Raw genomic sequence first — 8391 nt, 5'->3', positions numbered from 1 at the left:
AATAGCAAATGATGCTTGCCCATAAAGGCTAGATGTATGCCCTGAAGAGGCTGGAAGATAGACATATGATGCATGCTCTAGAAAGGGATGATAGAATCCCATAAGCACAGTGAGGTACAGTGGTACTATCCAAAAAGCTATAATGGCATATACTTGACACTCATTTCAAGAAGAATGGTACTTTCGATTTGAGTCACTCAAGATTGTGTTTATGAGTCCAAGCTAATCTATCTTGGAATCTAATTCACTTGAGTTACAATCTCTTCTCACTATCATGTATCGGTTCTATGATTTGCATCCACCATAGCCAATTAGCTCTAGATCTATATTTTTTGACATGGTATCAGCGCCAAGTTCGAGTAAAATAGGTGTAAAAGGGTTTATAAGATAGAGAAGCAATGTGAAAGGGGATATTTTAGTAGAGACTTATTAAAACCTTAGTAATAAGGCTTATTAGTTTTTTTTAATTAAATAAATGAAAACTTGTTTTCATAACTAAATCTTGTAGGAGACAATAGTAGTCACTCAAGGGACAACTTTCAAGAACTTTCTATGCTTTTTGGACATTTTCTTAAGCTTGGTATGGTTTGTAATTTTCTGATAAATAGTACCGGTTCTTAGGATGTTCTCCTGCTTCTTGCACTTGTCTCTCTCTTCCTTGAGCTTGCGCTTGGTGACCTTGTTCACTCATATCTACTCTTTGAACTCGACCTTGCACTCGAGATAAGCCTTCTTGATCTCCTTCTGGCAAGTGTGCTCCTCGAGGGAGGGCCTCTTATTGATTGACTTTCACAGAGGATGCTCGGGTGTTCTTTGCCTACTTCCACTTGTGGCCAGAGACCTTTCTGGTGAGGTTGCCGTCGTAGGAAGGGTGGCCAAAGGAGGATCTATTCTCACATTCTACAGCTATGGCGGCACATTTGGGAGCAAGAGGGAGGCCTTTTCCTTCCTCCTCAACGTCCATGGCAATGACATGCCCTACGTCTTCTTCTCCATTGGCCTCCTCATCTAGGGAGGCTACATGCTTCCTCTTGTTCTTCTTCTGGCCTCCTAAGCCTTCGTTTAGATTTCTAAAATCAAGGTGTGACACCATAGCTCAATACCTAAACACGCAACCTGAAGAGACCTTACAAGCTTGCCATAGGCAACATATAATGGGTGGCAAAGGAATTGTTAAAGAGATATCCATTGTGTCCATCATGCTGAGGAGATAGTGGAGAAAATGGGCCTAAGATATGGATATGGTAGAGGGCCTTAAGGTAGGTTCAACTCCTACTATCCATTTACATTAGAATATAGCTAACTAATGACATTAGAACTAGCTTGCCAAACTAACTTGCCATGGCTCTGATACCATGTCAAGAAATACATATCTAGAGCTACTTGGCTATGGTGGACACAAATCATAGAACCGATAAATGATAGTGAGAAGAGATTGTAACTCAAGTATCTTATCAAAGAAGCAAATAGCTTCAAGAATGAAGAACAAGACAAAGATAAGTAGCATTAAGACAAAGAAGTCCAAGAAGATCTAGTACGACAAGAAGAGGAAGAATATAATGAAGACCAAGAAAGAATGAAGACTAGAGCAAAGGATGCCAAAGAAGTAAAAGAAAAATGAAGAATATAAAGAAATTTATGTTGCTGACAACAAAGAATTTTCCCTTAGTGGATCATGTTTTTCCCATAATGGATCTTGTTTCCCATAGTGGATCTAAAAACCATTATCAAAATGTAAAGTTTCAAGTCTTAACTTGACTAGGCTGCCAAAGAGCTAGTCTCCCCAGCCATGTCATCATGAGTGGAGGGGGAAAGGCAACAAGGGTAGAGACTCATCATTTGAGGGAGGCTGTTGAGAATAGCAAATGATGCTTGCCCATAAAGTCTAGATGTATGCCCTAAAGAGGCTAGAAGATAGACATATGATGTATGCTCTAGGAAGAGATGACAGAACCCCATAAGCATAGTGAGGTACAATGGTACTATCCAAAAAGCTATAAAGACATGTACTTGACACTCATTTCAAGAAGAATGGTACTTTCAGTTTGAGTCACTCAAGATTGTGTTTATGAGTCCAAGCTAATCTATCTTGGAACCTAATTCACTTGAGTTACAATCTCTTCTCACTATCATGTATTGGTTCTATGATTTGCGTCCACCATAGCCAACTAAATTTAGATCCGTATTTCTTGACATACAATACTTTGTTGCCTTTTTTAGTGTTATGTGGTCAAATCTAGTGCCAAATGCGGTAGTTTTTTAGCATATGTAGTTTCTCATGATAACACAGATCATCCTATTTCTAATGCAAATGTGGTGATAATGCACTTCTTGATGAGAGAATGTAGTTTGAGTGGTCTAGGACTGTGCTAAAATGGCTAGTGCAAACATTGTGTGATAGTAAGTTGGATGCACCATTGACTAGTCATACTCACTCAGGGTCTCACAATGCCTCTTATAAACTAGATGATTGTTATTCATTTTTTGTTTTTGGTTTGTGTGTTGAGGATGAGCTTGTGTCTTTTGAAGTGGCACATAATTTGAAAAGTTGGATGGCTACTATGCAATCTAACTATGATGCTATGATCAAAATCTGTACTTGGTTCTTATGTGATTTGCCTCCTAGCAAGAAGCCCATTAGTACCAAGTGACCTTACAAGTTAAAACATGAGCCACATGGTATGTTGATCGCTAGAAAGCTAGACTTGTGGTAAAGGGAGTCCACAGGCAGTCATGCTCAGTAGAAGGGCATTGATTTTGATGGGTCCTTTGCTTCCACTTGCCATGTGTCAACTATTTGTAGCATTTGTGCATTACAGCTCATAATGATTGGAATGTATATCAATTGAGCATCAAAATTGTGTTTTCCAATGGTGATATACATGACAAAGTGTATGTTTTCTATATAAAGGGCAAGAAAACAAATTGTACTAATTGAAAAAGGCATTGTATGCTCTAAAGCAACCACCTTGGGCTTGTATAATAAGAATCATGCATAATTAACAATGCATGGTTTTTAGAATAGTTCAATTGAGAGCACATTATATGCCAAACAATCAAGGTGATGTGCCTCAAATAATTGTGGCTTATGTTGATGACATGCTGGTCACTAGTCCTAATAAGACACATATTACTAGTTTTAAGGTTGAGTTGAGTCAGTTTACATGTTAGATTTGGACCTATTGCATCATTATTTGGGCATTCAATTCAAGTAATGTGATAGAGATATTGCTTTGGGTGTGTTGAAGTATGTTGAGACATTATTGCAAAGATTTTGTCTTGAAGACTATGAACCTATTCCTACTCCTATGGAGACATGTTTGAAGTTGAACCTTCATGATGTCGTGACTTTGTGCATCCACCATTGCAAATGTGAGGACAGAGTTTTTCACCAAGAATTTGAAAATATTAATCAGCATCATTAGGAATTTAATTTCCATTGTGTGTGTCTTTTTGTTTGCATTTGCATGACGCACGAGCACACATAGTAAGGCTAGGCACAATTTCTTCAATGCATTCATAACTTTTTGTGTGGAAGAATCGTTTGATTGATTGCATTGCATGGATTTTAATTTACAAACCACATGAATGATTGAGCACGAAGTTCTATTCCAAAGCGTATTTTTGTTAGGGCACTTTGCATGGAAGAACATGTTCATATGAAGAGAATGTCCATTTTGAATATTCCAAGGATGACTATACCATGCAAGAGAAGAAGGATGAAGGAAATTCCAAGATTGGGATAAAGGGACATTTGGAACATCAACTGGAACTTTGACAAGTGACGATATAGAATTTCGAGGGGTGGATTCTCTTGATGGAAATGAAGAACTTGAAACAAATGCTAGCAAAATTTTTGAGCAAGCCATTCAAGTTTTGGATGGGTGTCATGCCCTTGTATTTGGGAACAGTAAACTTATTCGTGACCTGTTAGAGAAGGTAGCTTTGAAGGGAATCGATTGGGCTTACACTTCAAATGAGAAAGTTGTCCCAAGGAAGGGTCATTATGAACCAGTCTTCCACATCATACAACGACATCATTTTGCATCTCACCTGAAAGAAATGTCCACGGTAGTATAAGTGCAGGGTTCCTACTTTACTTTTATTAAAGGGGCTCCAAAATTTTTTCAAGAAAGGCTTCTTGACGTTCCTCCAAATTATGTGCAATCTTATAAGTGTTACAATTGCCAAACATGCCAGTCAGTGACTTAGGCAATATGAACCGACGATCAGTTGAGGAGACCAAGCTTTGACTGCTTGCCATGTGGCATCTCAAGTACACATATTATCAAATGTTGTATTGATCTTAACTCCATCAGAAAACCAAAGATTGCAAATGATTGATGAAATGGGAGAAGAAGGCAATAGTAGAACATCTCCTAATTCATCGATGGCTTCTCCATTTACTGCAAAGCATGCCTTAGTGCAACCAACTATTGACATTATTTGTCAAGGAAGAAGCAATTTAGTCACCACACTGCAAATGTTCAGGATTCTGGGGCGAAATTGTTTTGCGACTGCATTATTTCACGCATTCAAGATGAGCACCGGAAGTTAAGAACAAAGTATGATAATCCAAGATTTACAACTACCTGAAGGGTTAACAAAGCAAACAACATTTTGGAACGACATTACATAAAGATGGTGATGGAAAAAGCTTAAATAATCGTAAGCTTTTTGAATCTTGTGATGGCCAGATGACTGACGTAATTGTTGACCTCAAAATATCAAAATCTTTTTCCAAAGAAAAAGCTCCAGTTTGGAATTTTCAGGGAGCCACAAAAGAAAAAGAGAAAGCTATAAAAACGGAGGGTGAGAGGGAAAGGGTGGGGACAACGGGAGCCATTGGCAAGCATTGAATGAACAAGTTGATGATTTATGTCACTGCTTTGGAGGACATTGAGATGGTGCAGGTGCGGCCACCACTGACGCTTCACCTTCTCTAACAATGCCCCTCAGCATGTTTACGCTCATGGCAAAAGCTGAGCCCTGCGAACATGTGTGATGGTTGATTTTTGAGAGGCATGTTTGACATGTTAGAGAACGTTTTCCACCTTCGAAAGTATCTCTTCTCTAATCCTAGTGACATTTAAATTCACTGCATGGTTGCTGGCTATTTCTCGACTCTAACTCTAGTCAAAACAACCTAGACTTTACGATTGCAGGGCATTGAAGGAAGGAGAAGCCTTTTATGTCGCAAACATGGGCCCATAATTCACTGGTGATGAATTTGACAGACATATGGAGGAGGAAAAAACTGATGAGATCAAATCCAAGTAAGGTGGCAGCGACCATTTTTGGAAAATTTTCAGGTAATTGGCATAGATTTGCAAGCTTCTCCATCCGATAGCTTTAAGTAATATTTTAACTACCAAGTAAGATGGCTATCGCCCTTCCAACAAAAGCATGAGTGTCAGAACATCAATCGGATTATATCTAAAGTTTGAAGGCTTTTGTTCAAGGATAATACGATGTTCCAAAAACCACATATGAGTTTTAAAGATGGATCTATCACAAATATTTTAAGGAAATGGCCTTCCTCAACCTTTGGGACCTTAATACTTGGAAGTACCATATCTACATTGTCAAAGTCACTTTCAAATCGCTTCTCTTTTCATGCAATTCATGACAAATTATGCTCTCTTGTAACCAAACTTTGAAGGTCTCTTGTAAATTGTTTCATTGAACTTCTTCTATTCTATCATTTGCATCCATCAATTAAGAAATCTATGTATGAAAACATGTATTGTGATGTATTGAGAAGATTGAAATCCTTGTATTCCCACTTTTCCTTATCATGCCAACATGTGTAATCGTTTGAATGAGAATCCTAACCATTCTTTTACTCCATGTATTTATCTTGACTCGAGTACTCTTCTTAATCTTTTTGCTCCCATCTTGCTATGCATCCCTGCAGCAAGTTACTTTCACAAACCCATGTGTGAATCTCATGCGACATAGGGTGAACTCGACGTGAAAGCGTCGCTTTTGATCATGGAGATGGGAGACTCTTCGAATAATCCACCCACTTGATCGACTGCTTCTTCCTTTTTTACTAATAAGATGAAGACCTTATTACAAACTCTTTCTTCAGCCATTATGATGGAAAATCAACTGATGCAGTTATCTATGCAACAACATCATCAATTACATCAGCAACAGTTGGATCAACAATGAATGTTGCATCAAGAATAAGAGCATACACATGCTACGACCAAGGCGATCGAGGCTGTGGTTAGTGAGTGCAAATTATTTGATGACAGAAATATTTTAGCCTATCATAGAGCCTTTGAAAGGCAGATGCGCTTCTTTAGAGTTTCGACCCACTAGAGCAACTATTTCCTACGACTTTTCATGCCTACTTTGTGAGTTAGAGTGACTGTTTTTGTTTGTGCAAGACTCTAATTTGAATGTCTTCAAGAAAGCACTCAAAGACGAATATTTTCTAGAGGATTATGGTATTGCTACGTGGAAGACATTCAAAGAGTGGGTCTACCAGCCCAACAAAAGACTTGTTGCTTCTGAGTTGTTGTGAGAGTTTGAAGAGTAATATAACTAGTTGGATGCACTAGAGGAAAGACCTCTAAACTCAGAGAAAGTGGAGTTGTTCTTGCAGGCAACTAATCGTGCACTTCAAGACGAGTTGGGAGAGCTTCTTGAAGACTGTATTCAGCCTATGGGATTGAAGACGGATTGACAGGATGCTATTGATGAGGTCTCTACATTGATAAAGAGGCGGAGATGGCCCAGCAGAACAACATGCAAACACCATATGTGATGTCTTCTTCTTCCACGACTTCTCCTATTGCACCATCCACTACTTCTCCTATTTCTCATCATGTGTCTATGCCTACTTCTATGCCTATGCTTATGTATATGCCTATTCTAGATGCGGTTGTCAGACCATCTGCAAAAATTGATTGTTGAAGATATGGTGGAAGAAATTTCAAAGAATTCACAAGATCTACAAATCAAGATGACCATAATGGAGTGGCAGTCACTTAGTCCAACTCCAATTTCTACCCCAACCTCTTTTACTCCTACAAATTCTTCCAGAAATGATCATATTTGCCGTTGTATGTGGTGTGATAGTCCAAATCATGAGTGGAAGGACTATCAAGATTTTGAAGAGGGCAAAAGGTTGAAGTTGGTAGTCTGGAAGGACAAGATTATATGTTTCAAGGATACATAGCAACCGATTAAACCAAATTTTGGTAAGGGTGGAATGAAGAATTTGTTGGAGGAGTCTCTTTTGCACTCTTCTTATGTGATGCGAGAGGTGGCAAGAGAAGCTGATGCCTATGGTATTCGATTAGAGCAATTATCGAAGGACAAATCTCCTCTATGATCCTATGCATTGCACATAGAGAAGAAAGGAAATGCTTCATCATTTGAACATTTAGCCATAGGAGATGTGATCAGATTAGGGACTAGATGGAATGATTGAGTTGATGTCTTTTCTATCTATGCTTATATGGCGAAATCTCAAGTATTTGAAGCGCTTGTTGAGGAGAAGTGGAAAATAGATAATGATCAGATCCAGCTACTCAATCTTCTTCTTCAGGACTGGAGCAGAGTATAGTTGATGTTTAGAAGTCGAAAGTATAGGAAGATTAAAAAGTGCCAAAGATAAAGGATAATAAACTGAAAAAGCAACCTAGATTCAAGGTGCTTTCCAACATTGAGACGACTACGGACTTGAAAAAGGTACTTGAGGATCGGATTCTTATATGTAAAATTGAATTTACTCTTGGAGGTCTTGGGAATCGCCAAAACATAATTTCACGATGTTATCATCGACATCATTAAACGAAAACGACATGTTATTGAAGAGCCGACATAGGATATGATCCATCGAGAGGCTTTAGATGTTGCTAAGGCTATTCTCTATCGATTTGCAGATTGAGAAGATTGATTTTGATGAGGAGTCTACATATGGAGCTTTATGTACACAATCCAAGAAGTCCCTTCAGCCTCTACTTCAACCCGTATAGTATGCTGACAGTGATGATGTGCTTAGATTGGTACCTCATAGCCATTTTTCTCGTAGTCACTGGGCTCAAGCAACCACGAAGACTGTAGTCAAGCTTGGTGAGACAAAGACTCCTTGTGTTGCTCTTTTGGATCATGGCTCTAAGATTAATGTCGTAGTGCGAGGTTTATACGATAATGGTAGATGGCCAGCCGATGTGGATCATGGTTGGTGCATACATGCAGCCAACAACACTGCAAGAGATTTGTATGCTACTTGTCCGAACTTGAAGATTTCTATTGGAGATGTGGGTGAGTCTTATCACTTCTTTGTATAGAACTCTTGTTCCTATTCTATTATTTTGGGGCAGTCATTTATTGCTAAGTCTCGGATGGAAACTAAGGTTTTGGACGATGGGT

At 38.7% G+C, this 8391-nt stretch overlaps 1 pseudogene; it reads right to left on the bottom strand.

Annotated features, from left to right (window-relative positions):
* Positions 1 to 525: 525 nt before the first annotated feature.
* On the bottom strand, positions 526 to 1093 carry LOC148021321 (uncharacterized; annotated as a pseudogene).
* Between the last annotated feature and the right edge of the window lie 7298 nt (positions 1094 to 8391).

This window comes from Lygodium microphyllum, chromosome 18, assembly GCF_053477565.2.
Source record: "Lygodium microphyllum isolate KBCC chromosome 18, Lygodium_microphyllum_v1.1.10, whole genome shotgun sequence".
Taxonomy (NCBI): Eukaryota; Viridiplantae; Streptophyta; class Polypodiopsida; order Schizaeales; family Lygodiaceae; genus Lygodium; species Lygodium microphyllum.
The sequence above is the reverse complement of the archived record's forward strand: the minus strand, read 5'-3'. Positions and strand labels throughout refer to the sequence as shown.